We start from the raw sequence: 21753 nt of genomic DNA, 5'->3' as shown, positions 1-21753 counted from the left end.
GGGGGCAGCCAGCTGCTTACCTCGTCCTATGGCCTTCGATGCTCCTGGCGGGTGTCCTCTGGTGCCGACATTCCCTGGCTGCTCCCCATGATCTCCGGGAAACTCTGTGCCAGGGGCGCAGCATCAGGCTGGGACCCAGCTGGGTCCAGGGATCCAGCAGACCTCCGACTGCTGTCTTGCTTGGGGGTTCCTGCCTCCACCTGATCTACATCATTAGCAGTGTAGTGCTCACCAGAAGCCTGACCACTAACATGTCGCACTGAGGTGAGTATATCTGTGCTGGTGGAGGGTGGGGATGACAACTGTGCCACGACTACAACAGTTGCATCCTCAGAGCTCTCCTCCGAAGTGTTCTCCTCGGAGTCAGGGGAGGAGGCCGCCCGGGATGGACCGCCGCCGTCAGCTGGTGAACCTGCAGGAGAATGGATATGTGGTCAGTGGAAAGGATGGGTCAGTCAGTAAGGCAATCATTACTCACATTTGACAGGTCCTCCGGTGAGGCCCAGTGGTTTCTCACCTCTGCGGCGTCCGCCAAGCTCTGCGTGGGTTACCGCCCTGTCCTTGGCCACACCAGTCACCTCCAAGGCCCGCTCCTTGAAGTCGGTGAGGATTCTCAAGTCAGACATCCCAGCGCCGATTATGGGAGAGCTTTTCCTGAGGGGATACAGAGAGGGCATTGTTAGCCACACGCGTGGTTAACAGTTGTGGGGTGAGGGTGGGTGGGGGGGTTGGTTTGAAGGGGCGTTTGGGGTGGAGGGAGGGTTCAAGGCGTCAGTGGAGGGAGTGCTGAACGGTGAAGGGGAATGGAGGGAGGGTTGGGGGTCGCCTGGAGGGATTGGGGGGTGGGACATTGGTGGCTACTCACTCTGGCTGCCTGGTGCAGATCGTTGACCTTCTTCCAACACTGGAGACCAGTCCTCCTGGTCACACTGCCAGTACTGACTGCTGCCACCACCTCGTCCCAGGCAGCACTGGCTGCCTTATGGCTCACCCACCGGTACCCTCGGGGGAACAGGACATCCCTCCTGACCTCCACCGTGTCCAGGAGCCTCACCAGAGCAGCATCCCCGAATCTTGGGATCGGTCTCCTTGGCGCCATTGTTACGAGCTGGCTGGGATTGGCTGAGCAAGTGCAGCCTAAGTGCTTGTTAGCGACCTTGTTCACGGGTGGCTGGCGGTCCGGCATTCGCAGCGGAAAGCCCATGAGGCCTCATTAAGTGGACCAATTAACATTGAATACTGTTGCCTGCATCACCGGGCCGAGCGCCGGGAAACAGAGGGCAATTCCTGCTCGCTGCAGCACTTGGAAATTCTTCCAGAGAACCACGCACAGTGAAACCCCCCTACCCCCCCCAGTGAATGTTCAGTGCTCCTCAGTCTTGAACTTTAGTGGTCTACTTTTAGTGTGTTCCAAGGATACACATCCGGGGTGGTGGCAGCCTACTGTTTTCCAAGCGCTGTGGAGACTGGAGATGGCCTGGCCCCATCAGCTGGGAGATCCTGCGAGACAATGGGCATGTGGTCACTGAGATGAAAGGAACATTTTGTCTGACATGAACAACTCACTTGAGACAGGCCATTTGGGTGAAGGGGCAGTGGATCCACACCTCTGTGGAGCAAGCCAACTTCTCTGTCAGTGACTGCTCTCTCCTCGGAAAACCCCGCTATTTCCAGGGCTCATTCCTCATAGGGGGGTAAGGACTCAGGTCTCTGATACTCCACCCCCCCCCGCTTATTATGGGCTATTTTCACCTGCGGGGACAAAGGGAGTGTATTGTGAGCCGCACGCTTGATGGATCGGGGGGGGGGGGTCAATAGCAAGTAGCATGTGTGGGCACCGCACCTGGACATGGAGGGGTTGTGCTGGTGGTTGCCAGGGTGCGCTGAGGAACAAGCATGAAGATCGGGTGTTCAGAGGGTGTGAGGTGAAGCCAGTGATCTGTGTGTGTGTGCATGATGGTGGTGGGGGGGGGGGGCTGAGAATTTGAGGGGTGGCAGGCAGAACTGATGCCAGGAGAGAGGTGGTAACTTACCCTTGCAGCTTGGTAGAGGTCATTCGTCTTTTTCAGACATTGTTGCTGGTCCTCCTGATCATGCCCGCACTGACAGCTGCTGCCAATGCCTCCCATGCGGCATTGCTGACCCTGTTGCTGAGCAACCTCTCATCCACAGTGTCGAGAATCCTGGCCAGGTTGGCATTGCCAAAGCGAGGAGCAGGACTGTGCACTACCACAAAATTAGGAAGTGCCAAATAGGGTAGACAGGACAGACCTGTTTCCCCTAGCTGAGGAATCAATTACCAGGGAGCATGGATGGAAGGATTAGAGTGGAAATAAGAAAAACATTTTCAGCCAGAAGATGGTGGGAGTCTGGAATCCACTGCCTGAATTGATGGTTGAGGCTGAAATGTTCAACTCATTTAAAAGTATCTGGACCTTCATCTGAAGTGCTGTAACTTGCAAGGCTATGGACCAGGTGCTGGAAAGTGGGATTAAGGGGAGCAGATAGTTTATTTTCTCTTTTTTTAGCCTGTGCGGACATGATGGGCTGAATGGCCTCTTTTTTCACTGTAACATTTCTACTGTTCTATTTTCCTAGGACCCAGCCATTAAGTATGCAAGTAGAAAACACAACTCTGTTCACCTCCCAATCTTTATCTGCTTTCTCAATCTTCACCTGCTTTCTCAAGACAGGATTCCTTGGTTGGCTACAGTGACATAGCCCCAGTATGCCATTATTTAATCCAGGTGGTCATTACTTTGGCAAACTGTGGCCCAAGCACTCTGGGCCTACCTCGCTGAGAACCAAGCAAGGAGGGGAGCTCATCAAGGACATGGAGGCAGTCAGTGCTCACACTGAAGGGAACAGTTTGAAGAACTCATCAACCAAGATTCTGTCTTCAACTCAAATATTCTCATATCCATTTTGTAACATCCCATCTGGCCCAGTCTCAGCACTACCTTGGTCCACAGCAAAATCGAAAGCTATTCAACAGCTGACAAACAAAGCCCCTGAAGCAGACAGAAAATCTGCTGAAATTCAGAAACACAAAGATACTCTCCAGGTATAGCATATCCCTTATCTGAGAAGAAAAGTGCATGTCACAGGATTTCAGGGATGCTGTAATTGTGACTATATTCAAGAAGGAAGAATGTCAGAACTGCAGAGGAGTCTTCCTGATGTCTGAAATGGTGAAGAGCTGTGCAAGGATTATCTTCAATTGCCTTTTCCCAGTGACTGAGGAACACTTTCCAGAGTCACAGTGCCATTTTCACTCATTGAGAGGCAACACAGATATGATCCTCGCTGCACAGCAAATTCAAGAAAAATTCGAGGAACAGCACCGACTACTGCATATGGCCTTTTACAACCTCACAAAAGCATTTTACTTTGTCAACTACGAATGCTTATGGCGAATCTTGCTCAAATTTGGCTGCCCTCAGAAATTTGGCACCATTCGCTGCATACTCCACGATGATATGAAAGCTGTGATCCTCACCAATGGAACCACCGCAAACCCTATCTCAGTGAAAACTGAGGTCAAACAAGGCTGTGTCATTGTACCAATTCTTTTCTCATTTTACTTACTTCCTACAAATTAGCCACAGGTGTGGAGATGACCTACAGTACAGACAGGAAACTGTTCAACCTACACCATCTTCAATCTAAAACCACTCCACCTTAGTAATAGAGCTTCTGTATGCAGGTGATGCTTGTGGGTGCACTCTCAGAAACTGAACTTCAGGTCATTATTAACTCCTTCTCCGAAGTCTATGAGAAAATTGGCCTATCACTGAACTCCCAGAAAACTAAGATCTTCTTCCAACAAGCTCCCACAGCAAAACACCTTCCATCGATAAGATCAACATCAACATCAAGATCTTAGATCTTGGAAAATGTGAATTATTTTCCATCTCTTGGGAGCCTCCTCTCGACGAAGGCAGACATAGAAAAAAAAATCGTCATTGTCTCCAATGTGGCAACTCAGCCTTTGGCTAACTGAGAAAAATTATATTTGAAGATCAGCGCCAGGATTTTATGGACCTGCCATGAAGTGCCTTCTCCCGGTGGATGCAGTGAGCCACTTAAACCTCCATTCAGTTTGTGGGACCATAATACCCGCCAGGCACAAGGAGCTGTAAAATTCTGGCCCACAATCTCAAACCCAAGACTAAGACAATGGTTTACCAGAATGCAGTGTTTCTGTGCTCTAAATGCTTCAGAGACAACTACACTAGTTGTAACATAACAAGTACCATCAGTAGTGCCTACACAACAACCTCCAAATCCATGATAAGAAAGATAGTCTAACAGCAGCATCCTCTCCCAAGCCAACTTATCCAGCATTGAGGCAAAACCAGCTCTGTTGGGCCGGACACATCATTAATGTGCCTAACACCAGGCCCTTGAAGCTATTCCCCCACTTGGAACTCAAGCACAGCAAATAGAGTTCCAGGAAGACAGCTTTACGAATGTCCTCAAAGTATCCCTGAGGAGGTAAAACATACCTGCTGACTCATGGGAGACCCTGGCTTGTGACCAGCCAATAGAGAAGGCTCATTGAGGAAGGCACTGAACACAGGGAGTCTTGGTTAATAGTGTGCAGAGGCAAGTTGAGGCATTGGAGGGAGCACACAAAGCTCCAAACTATTTGCCCACCTCTTCAAGCACCATCTGCCCCACATGTGGCAGTCTACAGATCACGTATTGGACTTATTAACCATTTCAGAACCCCTCGAACTGAAGCGGAAGGAAGTCGTCCTTGATCTCAATGGGCTGTCTACGAAGGAGATGGGCAGTTTCATGGCCTCGGTATGCCATTAGTTAATCCAGGTGATTATTATTTTGTTTTGAACTTTGATAGACATTACTGCTGTCTTCATCCTCATAATCCCAACTGATACCAGCTCATTTTGCAATGCTCAGGATTTTAAACTGGAAAATACCTGATCTGCACAGCTTAACGAGTCATTGGATAAACTGAAAACCACAAATCAGTCCATCTGTTAAGGTCACCGCTATCTTCATATTTCTGGGTCCACAGATATTGCCATAATGCTTCATCACCAAGCAACTGATCGCACCATCTCCAGCTCCCACTACTCACTGAAAACAGAAGAGAATGGTGCTGGGATTATTACCATTTGGCATCAGAGCATTGCACTTCCACACCCGACTCTTGGAATGCAGTAAAGAGCAAAAAAGCCTTGCATTCGATATCCCCTCCAAACTGCAGAGCTGGATGCCAACCCAATCGTTCCTGCGCAGGCCGAGTGTAAGTCAGTTACCACGCTTGTGTGGTCACACATACAATATGAAGCTCCTTACTCACTTAAATGAAAAATTGTACACAACAAAGAAAAATTAGAGGGCCTTTTCATGCCATAATCCTTTCATAACCTCAGAATAAATATCTCAAGTACTTTTAGAGGCAACAAATCTTACTGAAATATATAAATTCCCGAGGGATGTGAGACAGCATGGATGCTGAGAGAATGGTTCCTTCTCCTTGAGGTTCAAGCTAGAAGGTGGTTATGAGGAGAATTTCTGGGGAATTTTCCTCCCCAGAAAGCAGTGAAGGCAGGGTCATTGAATATTTTTAAGGCCTGAGTTAGATAAGTTCTTGATTGACAAGGGAGTCAAAAGATATAGGGGTAGACAGGAAAGTGGAGTTAGGCCACAGCGAGATCAATCATGATCTTATCAATGGCAGAACAGGGTCAAGGGCCCAAATGGCCTAATGCTCCTAGTTTGTATGAAGTACTTCTAAAGCGCAGTCACTGCCATAATGTAGGAATTGGAGAAGCCAATTTGCACACAGCAAGTTCATAATAACGACCAGTTGATAGATTCCTAGATCTGTAAGTCATCAGGGCCTCAGTTTAATGCCTCAATCGAAAAATGGCATGTGCAACAGTGCAATGCTTCCACAAACTTTGTATCAGTCCAGAGTTTTTTTTCTCAACTCTGGAGTGGGTCTTGGACCTATAATCTTCGACTCAGAGGTGAATGTGCTACCCAAGGTGACCCACAGCTGACAAAACAGGCAAAAGAAATCAGTCACTATATGGTTACTTAGTAAAGTAACTAAAATAAATTAGTGTATTTTAATTTGTGAAATGCATGATTATTCATTTTCCTGAGCATGATGCTTTCGCCAGCATATTTACGTTAACCGTGCACTGACGTTTATATCTTGTATAAATGTCTGCATTTCCATAAGATTTTCACTAGACTTGGCAGGCGAGCAACAAACTGATCAAATTTGACAACAAAGTCACTATGTGCAAGTGCAAGAATTGGTACTTATTTCAGAGCATGATAATTGGTTACATTTTCTTAGTTTTCAATGCAATTTAAAAGAACCACAACCAGATCTGTAGTTTGTGTTTGCATGTTGAGGAATGTCAGGTCAGAGTTTCCAAGCTGGCTTCAGAACTACAGTTATTGTGGAGCATTAGGGACAGGGAAGAGTTACTTGAACACTTTGATGTAGGCAGAATTCACCCCCCTTAGATTAGGAAGTGGTACTGATCTGGTTCTTGGTCAGGAACTCTGCGAGTCATGCAGGTAAGGAGACTCCAGATGCAGTGCTGGAAGAACATCTACCTTTGGTCTTATCCAACAGGTACTATGTTTTTCTGCCTGGATGGACAAGTGCAAAAATCTGCAAGGTGGTTGAGCAAAATGACAAAGGCACTATGGTACAGGAGAAAGTTTAAGTGGGGGCGGTTGGTAGAGACTGTAGAGGAATATAATGGGAGTAGGGGATAGTACAGTCATGAGAATAGATACTATTCACTGCAGCTGTGACCGGGCATTCAGAAGATTGCATGCTTGCCAAGTGCTCGGATTCTGAACTGCTTAGAATCAGGAGAGTCATTGGGCCATTCAGCCCATCAAGCTCTCTGGAGAGCAATTAAATCAGTCCCATTCCGTTGTTCTATTCAAGTAGTCCTTTCCCTCCAATTTCCTTTTCCCATAGAATCCCTGCAGTGCTGAAGGAGGCCATTTGACCCATCGAGCCTGTATTGACCCCCCGAAAGAGCACCGTAGGCCCAACCTCTCCCTGTAACCCATATACCGGCATGCCATTGGTCTGTGGGAGGGAACCGAGCACCTGGAGAAAACTCACGCAGACACTGGGAGAATGTACAAACACCACACAGTCACACAAGGCAGGCATCAAACCCAGGTCGCTAGCACTGAGGCAGCATGCTACCATTATGCCACCGTGCCATCATTGAATTCCACCGCTCCCACTCAATCAGAGGCAGAGAGTTCCAGGTCATTACCACTCACTTTATTAAAAAGTTCTTCTTCGCATACCCTCCCCATATATCTTGTCCAAAATGGTAGCACAGTGGTTAGCACAATTGCTTCACAGCTCCAGGGTTTCAGGTTTGATTCCCAGCTTGGGTCACTGCCTGTGCAGAGTCTACACGTTCTCCCCGTATGTGTGTGAGTTTCCTCCGGGTACTCCGGTTTCCTCCCACAGTCCAAAGATGTGCAGGTTAGGGGGATTGGCCATGCTAAATTGCCCTTAGTGTTCCAAAAGGTTAGGTTGGGTGCAGTTACTGGGTTACGGGGATCGGGTAGAGGTGTGGGTTTAGGTAGCGTGATCTTTCTAAGGGCTGGTGCAGACTCGATGGAGCAAATGGCTTCCTTCTACACTGTTGATTCTATGAAAACCTTAAATCTAGATTCCCTCGTTCTCGTAGCATCAACCAATGGGAACAACCTTTCATTGTTTCCCGTATTTAAACAAGTCATCACCTTGTGCACCTCATCAGATCTCCCTTTAACCTACCTTGCTCCAAGGAAAATAATCCCAGCTTCTCCAAACTAACCTCGTAGCTAAATTCCTCACCGGGCCCCACCCCACCTCCTACTGCCAGTACTATTTGCATGCCAGTAAAATATTTTTTTGTGTTACCTTTTAACTCCCATTCCATTCTCATATTCTCTCTTTGCTTGGTTCCTTAGGCCTGAAAGATTGCTTCGAGTGGGAGGGGGAGGATCCAATTGTTATAGACCAAATCGGTGAACAAATGTCACGTACTCTCTAATGCCCTATTATATTGTTTAACCACTCCATCCCTTTCTCACCAACTCTGCTTATTTTTCACCCAAATCACTCATGCCCAACAAACTTCAGGTTTCTCTTGCCGCTTTACAATTTAATCTTTCCTGAATCCTCCCCCTCCCACAAAATTTCCATTAGTTTAAAATCCTGGATACTGCCCTCGTTATTTGATCTGCATATCCCTATGTCAATTTGTACATGATTCAGGTAACAATCCAATGATCATTACTTGCAAGGTTCTTTCTACATTTTTAATTTTGCCCTAGCTCCTCAAACTCTTGCTATGTCATTACCTCCTACATACAAATAAGGAAATTAAAGGTGCACGTAACAAAGGTATTACAATAATCAGAGGGATCTTAAACCTTTGTTTAAACTGAGCATACCAAATTTGCAGTAATAGTGTGGAGGAGGATTTCATGGGAGCGTACAGAGGCTTTTTTTTTAGATCAATATATTGAGGAACCATCTGGGGAACAGACTTTTAAATCTAGGATTGTACAATGAGAAACAGTTCATTAATAACTTTGTAGTAAAGGAGTCCCAAGGAAGAGTGATCATATGCCGAACTTATATAGAATTTCAGAGTGATTTAGTCAAGTCAGAAACTTGGGTCTAAAATCGGAAGTAATCAAATTACATAGGTACGAGGGGTACCTATGTAATTAGACTAACAAGGGATGTTAAGAGAGTGTTAGATTAAAACAAGAGGCAAAAAGTGTTGTCAAAAATAGTAGACCTGAGGGTTAGGAGGATTTCAGAATTCAGCAAAGGATAACCAATACATTGATAAAGATGAAAAACAAATATAAGAGTAAACTAGGTAAGTGACATAGAAACACATTGCAAAAGGCCGCACTTGGGAATTCACTGTACAGTTCTGGTTGCCACATTATTAAACAGGATATAGAAGCATTGGAGAGAGTGTAAAGCAGATCTACTATGATACTAGATCTGTGAGCTTTATGCACCAGGAAAGAATGAACAGACTGGATTGTTTTTCTCTTGAAAAAATACAGAAAGTTTTTATAGAGTAGACACAGAGAATGTGACTTGCAGTGAAATGTAAAACTGGAAGCCATCAATTTTGAATAGTCATCAAGAAATCAAATTTGAAAATCAGAAGAAACTTTACCAAAGTGATGAGAACGTGGCACTCACTACCACAGCAGCATTTAAGATGAATACACTGAAAGGGACCACTAGATAAGTATGAGGGAGAAGGAACTAGAGGGTTCTGCTGATGAGGTTAGATAAATATTGGGAGGAGGATCGAGTGCAACAGAAACATCAGTTTATATCAATTGGGCTGAATGAGCTGTTTCTGTGCTGTATATTCTATGCAATTCTATGTTTTAAATAAACCATATGTGAGCTTCCTTAGAAGCAGAGGAAGGAGAAATTAGAATGGTGAATGAGGAAATGCCACAGGTAGTAAATAAACACTTTGCACCTGTCTTCATGGTAGAAGACACAAGAACATTTCAAAAATGGTGAGGAACCAAGGGCCAAGTTAGTGTGAGGTACGTCAAGAATTAATTAGTAAAGAGATAATGCTGGAGAAACTAATAGGTCTAAAAGTCGAAAGATCCCCCAAATCGACGGAGTCATATACTAGGGTTTTAGTTAGTGGATTCAATTGTGCCTTCCATAATTCCCCAGATTCAACAGTGGTCACCAGGGATTTAAACATAGCAAACACAATCTCGGGAATGCAAGAATGGAGAGAGTGAAAAGAGGGAATTATAGGCCAGTTGGCCTGCCATCAATGATAAATAAAAATGCTAGACATTATCATTAAATATAAGGTAACTGGCAATTACAAAACTATAATGTGATGAGGCAAAGTCAACATGGAGATATGAAAGGGAAATTGGCCCGTTTGTCCCAGGGCAATATTCAGGGAGTCTGGTGGTGGTCGCCACGTTGAGCCGGCGAGGCTGGATGCTAGGTTACGGGATGGCAGGTGCTAGGGCTGATGGAAACGAAGGACTTATTTCTGGAAGGGCGGTTCGCGCGTTTGGAGGAGTTGACGGAGAAGGCAATCTATGGGAGGATTTTATAAGAGGATATGACGTTGTTGGAGGGGGTTGAGGTTAAGTGGAAAGAGGTGCTGGAGGAGGGGTTGTGGTGCAAGGTGTTGCTGAAGGTAATGCCTCAACCTTGTGTGCTAGGCTGGGGTTGACATGGCTAAAGGTGGTGTACAGAGCACACCTGACAAAGTCGAGGATGAGTCGATTGTTTGAGGGGTTGGATGACACTTGTGAATGGTGTGGGAGGGGTCTGGCCAATCATGTACATATGTCTTGGCCCTGCCTGAAATTGGAAAAATTTTGAAGGTTGTTTTTCAGCATCATGTCAGTGAACCTGCACGTAGATTTGGAGCCCAGTCCCCTGGGAGCCACATTTGGGGTGTTGGACTTGCCGGAACTGCAGATGGGAGCAGGGGCACATATTTTAGCCTTCGTCCTGCTGATTTCTCGCAGGCGGGTCTGTTGGGATAGAGATCAGCCTTTCTGCCCTGTGCCTGAGTATGGCTGGGAGCTTGATGGGGTTCCTGTATTGGAGAAGGTTAAGTTCATTTTGAGGGGGCGAGTTGGGGGTTCCACAAGAGATGGGATTTGTTTATATTATACTTTAAAGAGTTGGTTACCATCAGCTGCTAAAGGGAGTGCCATTTGTTTTGGGTTACTGGGGTGGTGCAGGATGGAGGTGGGGGGGTGGGCTTTGTTTTATTTTGTTGTGTTGTGTATTTAGAATGTTAAAAATCAAATAAAACATTTTTTAACAATGAAAGGGAAACTGTGACAAATCTATTTGTTTGTCAAGGCTGCAACAAGCAGGTTTGGGGCAGGGGAAAACCAGTAGATGTCATGTAATTTTGATTTTTTTAAAAAGCATTTGATAAGGTGCCACAAAAAACTGGGGTTTAGGAGGTGGGCAGCACAGCGGTTAGCACTATAGCTTCACAGCTCCAGGGTCGCAAGTTGGATTCCCGGCTTGGGTCACTGTCTGCGCAGAGTCTGCATGTTCTCCCCGTGAGTGTGTGGGTTTCCTCCGGGTGCTCCGGTTTCTTCCCACAAGTCCCGAAAGACGTGCTGTTAAGTAATTTGGACATTCTGAATTCTCCCTTAGTGTACCTGAACAGGCGCCGGAATGTGATGACTAGGGGTTTTTCACAGTAACTTTGTTGATGTGTTAATGTAAGCCTACTTGTGACAATAAAGATTATTTATTTTTTTTAAACTGAGCACAGACTGAAATTGGTTAATGGACCGAAAACAAAGAATAAGTGAAAAGAGCACTCAGTGGAGGGGTAAGTCATTTAGGACAGAAATTTCTTCACTCGAAAGGCTGTGAACCTTTGGAATTCTCCACCCAGAGAGCTGTGGTCATTAAATATATTCAAGCCAGATTGATAGATTTTTGGGTCTAAGGGAATTAAGAGATAAGAGGATAATGTGAGAAGGTGGAGTTGAGGTAGATCAGTCACAATCTTACTGAATGATGTGGATATGCCGACAATGGACTAGGGTGAGCACAGTAAGAAGTCTTACAATATCAGGTTAAAGTCCAACAGGTTTGTTTCAAATCACTAGCTTTCGGAGCACTGCTCCTTCCTCAGGTGATTCACCTGAGCCGATTCACCTGAGGAAGGAGCAGTGCTCCGAAAGCTAGTGATTTGAAACAAACCTGTTGGATTTTAACCTGGTGTTGTAAGACTTCTTACAATCTTACTGAATGGCAGAGAAGGCTTGATGGTCCAAAAGAACGACTCCTCCTATTTCTTATGCTCATATGAAACTTCAACTGTTCAAAGCAACTAATTTTAATATTAGTCTACCAAGCATTCAAAATTGAAAATCCATGCCAGATTGAATTATTCCCCAAAAAACTCAGTGGTATTTCACAGAAATTAAAATATCATTCATGGTGGAAAATGACTCAGATCCACTACTACCTTCTGCAAATGACAACAAAACAAATTAGCAAAATAGATCTCTGAAGCTCTTGGAAGTTGCTTTTCCCTCAAATATCAAGTACAACTGTGTGTGTGCTCGGCTTCTTTTTATTATTGTTTTAATTTTTCCAATTAAAGGGCAATTTAGCATGTCTAATCCACTTATCCTGCACATCTTTGGGTTGTGGGGGTGACACGGGGCCGAGATCGAACCCAGGTCCTCGGCGCCGTGGGCCATCAGTTCTAACCACTGCAGCACTGTGCTGCCCTGGGTTCAGCTTCTTCAAAGGATTAAAAACCTCCCCAAGTTTAGCAAGTTTAGGGCAGCACGGTGACATAGTGGTCAGCACAGTTGCTTCACAGCTCCAGGGTCCCAAGTTAGATTCTCAGCTTGGGTCACTTTCTGTGTGGAGTCTGCACGTTCTCCCCATGTCTGCGTGGGTTTTCTCCGGGTGCTCCGGTTTCCTCCCACAGTCCAAAGACGTGCAGGTTATGTGGAATGTCCATGCTAAATTGCCCTTGGTGTCCAAAAGGTTAGGTGGGGTTACTAGGTTATGGGGATGGGGTGGAGGCAGAGGGCTTAAGTAGTGTGCTCTTTCCAACTGCAGGTGCAGACTCGATGGGCCAAAAGGCCTCCTTCTACACTGTTGAATCTATGAGTATATTTTGCCATAAAATTGACAAAAGCATAACTTGCATCACAACACATATGCCAGGAAGGTGCGTCATGCTCTCCTCCCTCCGTTAGTCATGTGTTTCTACATTGTATTGGTCAATTTTGAGTTGGCAATCCAAGTTGTCAGAAAAATTTCCTTGAACTGCTGGTCCCAGACACACTTCCTCTGGTTCCAAGGAAGCCCACATCTGCTTTATTTAAAACATAGAATTATATAGATTATACAGCACAGAAATGGATCATTCAGCCCAATCGGTAAAATCTGATGTGTCTGTTGCACTCAATCCTCCTAATATTCATTTAACTCTATCAGCATAACCCTCTACTCACTTCTCTCTCATATTTTTCTAGTGTCCCCTTTTAATGTCTCTGTACTATTCACCTACAATCTCATCAATTTCTGGGTCAAGTTGCAAATTTGATTTCTTGGTGACTATTCTATATTGATGGCTTCCAGTATTACACTTCACTACAAGTGGAAACACATTCTCTGTGTCTACACTATAAAAACTTTATAGGCCCAATGAATGCATTTACAAACTCAGAAATGCACAGTGCATTTGCCTCCTCTTTGAAATACATTTCTCATAGTTTAATTTTTAAAAAGCATGTGCGCAAAGCACACATATTTATGTTGTGCATCTATCAACTACTAAGCTTACAGCCTGAAGTGAATCAATGTGCATGCTTACCAGACACATTTAGCAATAATACATTATTAAATCACGAAAGAAAGACTTCTGTGAATCATGTCATCACAGGAAAACATTTGACACAATCTGGCACCACACACTTCTAAACTGGTTTAGAAGTCCCCACTAAAGACGCATTTATGGGCCTCTATTTTGCTCTCAATCACCATCTGTGTTGCAGTTAATTATTCATCCTCTGACTTCTCTTCCATGAAAGCAAGCGCTCCCCAGGGCTATGTTGTCTCTCCCTTTTGGTTCCATCTTCAGACCAATGACTTGCACTCATCATCCAACTCTATCCATGTTTTTTATAATATCATTCTACATTCATCAACTTTCCTGAGTGTATCACCAGTCTTCTTGCAGTCCAACTGATAACTCGTTATGTTACGATCTCTCTGGAACAAAAATATTATTTCTTGATTCTTCAACAGTACGGTTTCCCCAATCTCTGACAAGTATAATCTGCTACTACTAATAATCTTTATTAGTGTCACAAGTAGGCTTACATTAACACTGCAATAAAGTTACCGTGAAAATTCCCTAGACGCCACACTCCGGCGCCTGTTCGGGTACACCGAGGGAGAATTTAGAAAGTCCAATTCACCAAACAAGCACGTCTTTCGGGACTTGTGGGAGGAAACCAGAGCACCCGGAGGAAACCCACGCAGACGGTGGGAGAACATGCAGACTCGGCACAGACAGTGACCCAAGTGGGAATCAAACCTGGGTCCTTACTATATCTTTATCTTGATGCCTCCACTGAATGCCCTTGATCATCGATGGCCATTATTGGATTTCAGTTTCTTCTGACCTCAAATAGCAGTGCCATATCAAGTAAACTATAGAAACCTGCTTCCTCTTTTATTTCAAACATTTATTTTTCAATCAATGCAACTTAAACTACAAGGCTTTCATAAATCGGGAATTTCTTCTGTCACCTTTCCAACTCTTCTTCACAGGACAAAGTATCTCTGTCACAAGTATTTTTATTATTTTGCATTATGGTACCAGCGCCGTATTACTTCAAACATTCCTGCTGAGCTTCAAATATATTGTTCTACAAATTCTACTGCCTTCTGTTGGATGGCCTTCTGTTCTTGGTCATCCTTTTCAAGGCTTTCAATATAGTACAACTTTACTTACTCCTTCCACTTTTCTTCCTTCTAAAATCTAGATGATATTAAAGGCTAAGCTTGGTATCATCACCTATTTTTGATTTACCATTTTCCTTGGTGCAGTTTTTGCCTGACCTTCTCATTAATTAAAAATAAAGACTTATTTGTATTTAAAAACTATGCAATCTTAAAAACCACAAAAGCAGCATGTATACCTTCCAGGTCATAGAAAATGTCCATCAATGGACTCTCTCAATTAATTCCGTCACGACCCCAAACCAGTGATAACATTAGCAGGAATTATTTTGCCTGGAGGTGCAGTCTCATATCGAACATTGATAATCACAAGTCATGGTGAATTTCGGTTAAACCTGTTTGTTGTATTGATTGCACTGATTAAGTCTTGGCTCGGTGTACAATGCAGCAATACTGGTGGCAGGGATGTTAACAGTCTGCTTCCCAGGCAACGAGCGAGATACTGGCCGTATCCTCCCCAGCTCAAACCCTCCCTCCACTCCATACAGATGTGTCGGTGATACAACAGCAGCACAGTTCCAACATCAAAGAGACGCCACCCTCCTGGCTGTGAATCTGTGCAAGTGCCCGATTCCACAGGATGGGAGTGGGCTTGGCCTCTGAGAGGAGTCTGGTGTGAGGGAAGCTCCTCCGGCTGGGAGGGATCCTCAGGAATCAGAGCCCCGGCGGCCGGCGAAGGGAAGTCGCCATGTTAGCAAATAAGGTTGGTGAACACACCCCACCCCAAGGTCCGCCCGCCGCTCTCACACCCCCGTGACCAGGACCAATTGCACAAATAAACGGCGCTCCGGTCGACATGACAAGAAGCCCCAGCCGCCCCGGTTACCGTTTAACGTTGTTTACAAACTTACCACAAGGGCTGGTTCTTGGGGACGGCAAGTTGGGCGAAACCTCGCGAGAGCTCAGCCCGGGAAGCCGCGTCGGTGGATCACGTGGCCTGAGCCGCGGGAGGGAGGCAGGGAGGTAGTTGCTCTGCTCAGGCAGCGAGGGAGCGGGAAGGCTGTGCAGAGCAAGGGGGCATAGGCAACTACTGTAGTCGCTGAGCGACTAGTTGTGCCAGGTCGGGAACAGCAGCAGAGCTTTGGATAGGCTCGGGGTGGGGAGATAGGGAGGTGTGTAGTTGAGGGTGGTGCAGTTGATGTAGTCTATCTGGACTTCACTAAGGGTGTGAACAAGGTTTGGCATGGGAGACTGGGGGGATTGGGAGAGGAGCGGGCAGGGGAAATGTGTAGATGAGCACAGTACAGTTGATGTACACTAACTGGACTTCAGTAAGCAATTGAATAAGGTTTTGCACGGGAGACTGATCTATAAGCCAAGAGCCCATGGAATCCAGGGCAAATTGGATCCAAAATTGGCTTAGTGGCAGGAGGCAGAGGGTGATGGTCAAAGATTGGTTTTGTGACTGGAAACCTGTGCCCAGTGGTATTGGCATGTATTGGCTGGGTCCCTTGTTTGTAGTGTATATTAATGATCATGATGTGAATGTAGGAGGTATGATTAGTAAGTTTGCAGATGACACAAAAATGAGGGTGTGGTAAATAGTGAAGAGGAAAGCCTTAGATTACAGGATGTTATAGACAGGCTGGTTAGATGGGCAGAACTGTGTTAATGGAATTTAACCCTGAAAAGTAATGAGTTAATGTATTTTGGGAGGATTAACAAGGCAAGGGAATGTGCAATGATGGTAGGACCCTAGGAACATCAGAGTGTGTGCAGGTCCATGGATTCCTGATGGCACCAAAGCAGGTAGATTATTAAGAAGGCATTTGGGATACTATTAATACCAATAATAAGGAAAGTAGACAGAGGGGAACCTATGGATGTAGTGCATTTAGATTTCCAAAAAGCATTTGACAAGGTGCTGCTTAAAAGGCTGGAACATAAAGTAAAAGCCGATAGAATTAGAGGAAGTGTGTTAGCATGGTTTAAAAACTAGCCTTCACAGAGAAAACAGATTGGAATAAATTGGCCCTTTTCAGAGTGGAAAGATTTAACTAGTGGAGTACTGCAGGGATCAATTCTTGACCTGCAATTGTTCACTATTTATATTAATGAAGGTTTCCAAATTAGCCAATGATACGAAGGGCATGTTGTGATGAAGATATTGTGACTCTGCAACGGGGGTATAGATAAGATTGGGTAAGTGGGTGAAAAACTGGGGAAGTGTGAGGTCATGCACTTCAGTGGTTTGAATCAACAAGCAGATTATTTAAATGGAGAGAAACTGCAGGTGCGTCATGTACAGAGGGATCTAGGTGTCCTCGTGCATGAATCACAAAAAGCTAACAGACAGGTCCAACAAGTATTTAAGAAGTGTTGCAATTGTACAGGATGTTGGTGAGGCCTCATCTGGAACACTGTACAGTTTTGGTCCTGTTACCCAAAAAAGGATGTAGTAACATTGGAGGTAGGGCAAAGGAGATCACCAGGCTAATTCCTGGGGTGAGAGGGTTGTCCTATTAAGAGAGACTAAATAATCTCAGTCTGTATTCCTTGGTGTTTAGAAGAGTAAGGGTGACCTTATTCAACGTAAGATCCTGAGGGGGTTGACAGGGTAGATGGCGAGATGTTGTCACTAGTAGGAGAGTTTCAAACAAGGGGATGTGGCTACAAGATAAAGGGCCAGTCGTTTAAAACTGAAGTGCATAGAAATTTCTTCTCATAAAGGGTGGTGAGTCTCGAATTCTCTGCTCGGAGGTTGGTGGAGGCTAGATCATTAGAAAAATTTAAAGTGGACATGGATAAATATTTGATAGACCGAGGAATAGAGGGCTATGGGGAAATGGCACAGAAAAAGAGTTGAGGCCAGCATAGCTCACCCATAATTGTATTAAATCACGGGACAGGCTTGGGACTGGTGGCGTACTCCTGAACAAAGAAAAGTACAGCACAGGGACAGGCTCATCGGCCCTCCAAGCCTTAGCCGACCATGCTGCCCGCCTAAACTAAAATCTTCTCCACTTCCTGGGTCCGTATCCCTCTATTCCCATCCTATTCATGTATTTGTCAAGATGCCCCTTAAATGTCACTATCGTAAAATATGCTGTGCCCCGTGTGAAGATCGAACTCATGACCTTCAGATTATGAGACTGACACACTACCTACTGCGCTAACGAGGCTCCTGCTTCTATTTCCAAAGAAAAAAATGCTGGAAAATCTCAGCAGATTTAACAGCATCTGGAGGGAGAGAAAAGAGCTAATGTTGAGTACAGATGACCCTTTGTAAAAGCTTTTGATGATTTCACTAGTAGGAAAAACTAGAACCTGAGGCCACAACCTCAGACTGAAGGGACAATCCTTTAGAACTGAGATGAGGAATTTCTTAAGCCGGAGGGTGGTGAATCTGGAACTCATCGCCGCAGAAGACTGTTGAGGCCAAATTACTGAGTGTCATTAAGACAGAGATTGATAGGTTCTTGATTAATAATGATGGGTTATTGGGAGAAGGCAGGAGAATGGGGATAAGAAACATATCAGCCATAATTGAATAGTGGAGGAGACTCGATGGTAGCACAGTGGTTAACACTTACTTCTCAGTGCCAGGGTTTCAGGTTCAATTCCTGACTTAGGACACTCTGTGTGGAGTCTGCATGTTCTCTGTGACTGCATGGATTTCCTCTAGCTGTTCTGGTTTCCTCCCACAAGTCTCGAAAGACGTGCTTGTTAGGTGAATTGGACATTCTGAATTCTCCCTCTGTACCCGAACAGGCGCCGGAGTGTGGTGACTTAGGGGATTTTCACAGTAACTTCATTGCTGTGTTAATGTAAGCCTACTTGCGACAATAAAGATTATCAATTTTGCTCCTATGTTTTATGGTCTTAACAGCCTGTTCACTGATAATTAATTTGGGATCCGTGTCATTACATTCTTGGTCCAAACAAATGAAAGAACTGACTCTAGGAAATCCAGTGAAAGTGACATCAAGGCAGTATTCGACAGAGTATGACATCAAAGTCTTTGCAAAATTTAAGACAATTTGAATCGTCGGGGAGGGGAGAATCTCCTCTGGCTGGAGTCACACCTCATACACAGAACCTGGTTGTGGTTGTTGAAGATGTGGAGATGCCGGCGTTGGACTGGGGTGAGCACAGTAAGAAGTCTTACAACACCAGGTTAAAGTCCAACAGGTTTGTTTCAAACACGAGCTTTCGGAGCACGGCTCCTTCTTCAGGTGAAGAAGGAGCCGTGCTCCGAAAGCTCGTGTTTGAAACAAACCTGTTGGACTTTAACCTGGTGTTGTAAGACTTCTTACTGTGGTTGTTGAAGGCCAGTAATCTCAGCCCCAAAACATAGCGGCAGAAGTTCTTCAGATTGGTATCTCAACCATCTTCAACTGCTTTGTTAATGACCAGCCCTCCCTAATAAGGTAGATGTAGGGATGTTCATTAATAATTGTACAGTCTTCACCACCCACGACACTTAAGGTACTGACGTGTGTATATGCAACAAGAGCAGGACAATGTTTAGACTGGAGCTGATAAGTTGGCAAGTAATATTCATACCACACAAGTGTCAGGCAATGATCATCACTGACGAGGGAGAATCTAACCATTACCCCTTGACATTCAAAAGCATTATCTTCAATGAATCCCCCACTATCAACATTGACCAGAAACTTGACTAGCTCTATAAATATTGTGGCTACAAGAGCGGATCAGAGGCTGTGAATTCTGCGATGAGTAACTCACCACCTGGTTTTCTAAAGTCTGTCCCAATCTGGAACTCGCTGCGTAAAGGATGGGAATCCTCACAACATTTAAGAAGCATTTAGATGAGTATTAAAACACTATAACATACAAAGCCAAGTGCTGGAAAATGTGATTAGGATTGGTGCATGATGGCCTGTGCAGACACAGTAGGCCAAAGGGCCACTTTCTGTGCTGTAAAACTGTTATGACACGGCATAAGTCCAGCATGTGACTCCACTGAGTGCAGCTTCAACAACTCAAAGCTCACCACCATCCAGGACAAAAGTGCTCCCTTCACTACTGGTGCTTAGTGGCAGCAATGTGTATTATGTATAAGATGTACTGCAGAAACTCATCAAGCTTCATTCATCAGCACATTCCAAACATTCAACATCTGCCACCCAGAAGGACAAGGGCCGCAGGTGTGTGGGAACATCAACACCTGCAAGTTCCCTTCCAAGCCACAAACCAATCTGACTTGGAACTATGTCATTACTTCTTTGCTACTGTCACAGGGTCAAAAGTCAAACTCCATAACAGCATTGTGGGTATACTTACACCATATCAACTGCAGTGGTTCACGAAGATGCCTCACTACCACCTTCTCAAGGGAAATTAGGGGCAGGCAACAAATGCTGGCCTAGCCAGTGACATCCCATTAAATATTTTTTTTTAATTCCTGGGCTACAACTGTAGTTACACTCAGCTGACAACACAGAAAAAGTAAACATTGTGTGGTCAACAGAGCTGTGGAGCAGTGTTCTTCAAACTTTTTTTCTGGGGACCCATTTTTACCAACCGGCCAACCTTCGCGACCCACGCCGCCCGACCTGCGCGACCCATTTTCTCTTACCTTGTTTGCTGCTGACTGAAATGGAGGAAATGGTTTTGGGTCCCTATGGCCCTCATACACGCTCCTCCAATGGAACCTGTTGGATGAAGGTGAAGCCTTCTGGTGTCGGAGTATGGAGTCTCCATCTGTCCAAAGTTCTGAATTTTTTTCCTGTAAAATTTTATCAAATTAAAATCCCCCCGAACTTGTAAAAAAAAATGTGTGAAAAAAATGAATAGTCGGTCACATAGGATGTGGTTTGTGACTGATTTGGACCATTTCAACATCGTGGGGCAGAAATCTGAACAGAGAGGTTTAAATATGGAGTTCTGGGAGACGATCACGGATTTGGAAGTCGACAGCATATTCAAGGACTTTGAAGGTGGTGGTAGTTTGCAAGGATTTAAAGGGGGGGGGGGGGGGAAGTGTATTCATACCGCTTCTGCCAGCACTACACAGACTTGTATCAATTTCCTTGGGGAAAGTAGTGCAGCATGTCAAAACCTGATTGCGGTGTTTTAATATCATTGAATACCACGCAGGTAGCGATCTGCAGCACTCTTCTACAGTAAACGACGCAAGTCTGGAATAGCACACCAAAATATTCCTCCCCCATTGTTTGTGAATGGATTTTCAGAGGCAATAACAGATTTGAAAGGGAGGGGATCCCTACTCAAGTAGAGGGAACTGATAAAATATCAGCTAGCTTGGGTGCCCAAAGAAAGGAAGTTGGGTGGTTCAGCAACTAGAAAGGAATAGGGTTAACACAGCAGGAGGTGGAATATGTTGACAAGATGAATGCAGATTGGAGAAAAAGTCAAGTTCAGGCTACATCAGCAGGGAGCCTTTAAGTTTGGCTAGGCAGGGAAGGGAAGGGTCTGATGACACCAGTGGGCAGCACAGTAGCTTCACAGCACCTACCACTGTTGCTTCACAGCACCAGGGTCCCATGTTGGATTCCCGACTTGGATCACTGTCTGCATGAGTCTGCACGTTCTCCCCAGGTTTCCTCCGGGTGCTCCGGTTTCCTCCCACAAGTCCCAAAAGACATGCTGTTAGGTGAATTGGACATTCTGAATTCTCCCCGTGTACCCAAACAGGCACCATAAGTGTGGCGACTAGGGGATTTTCTCAGTAACGTTATTGAAATGAAATGAAAATCGCTTATTGTCACGAGTAGGCTTCAATGAAGTTACTGTGAAAAGCCCCTAGTCGCCACATTCCGGCGCCTGTCCGGGGAGGCTGGTACGGGAATCGAACCGTGCTGCTGGAATACTTTAAAAGCCAGCGATTTAGCCCAGTGAGCTTACAGTGTTAATGTAAGCCTACTTGTGACAATAATAGATTATTATTCGTGACAAAAGGAATTCAGGACCTTCTCATGCTGGTTGGAGACGAGGGGGGGGGGGGAAGAAGTATGCATAAGTGATTCAAGGAGCCTTCAAATTCAATTACTAAGAAATGTTTGCTTTCATTCTGCATTGAGGAATAATTAAGGGGTAGGTTTTTATTCACTCCCTCGATTTCCAAATTTTCTGTTTTTGATGCTCTTGGTTTTAAATTGACCCCGTCTTTGAACTACCAGGAACTTTTCTAAACTTATGATCCACATTTCTGAAAATGCTAAACTTTTTCATGTCCCCTTCCAAAGGGTAACTTC

At 45.0% G+C, this 21753-nt stretch overlaps 1 protein-coding gene and 1 non-coding gene across 8 annotated transcripts in view; both read right to left on the bottom strand.

Moving 5' to 3' along the window:
• The window catches only part of atf2 (activating transcription factor 2), a 226610-nt gene extending 211124 nt beyond the window's left edge, over nucleotides 1-15486 (bottom strand). For 3 of the 7 annotated variants that reach the window (XM_038789352.1, XM_038789351.1, XM_038789354.1), the window contains exon 1: nucleotides 15421-15481. The gene's annotated coding sequence lies outside the window, so the exon portion shown is untranslated. Of the gene's footprint in view, nucleotides 1-865; nucleotides 885-14748; nucleotides 14765-15420 lie in introns of those variants that run through there. The other 4 variants (XM_038789357.1, XM_038789353.1, XM_038789355.1 and 1 more) reach the window with 4 other exon arrangements.
• A 2132-nt stretch (nucleotides 15487-17618) lies between these two features.
• Nucleotides 17619-17691, bottom strand: trnam-cau. Its single transcript has one exon. It is a non-coding gene; the product is annotated as a tRNA-Met (tRNA).
• Between the last annotated feature and the right edge of the window lie 4062 nt (nucleotides 17692-21753).

This window comes from Scyliorhinus canicula, chromosome 2 (assembly GCF_902713615.1).
Source record: "Scyliorhinus canicula chromosome 2, sScyCan1.1, whole genome shotgun sequence".
NCBI lineage: Eukaryota > Metazoa > Chordata > Chondrichthyes > Carcharhiniformes > Scyliorhinidae > Scyliorhinus > Scyliorhinus canicula.
Note: the sequence above shows the minus strand (reverse complement) of the source record. Positions and strands in the feature narration are given on the sequence as shown.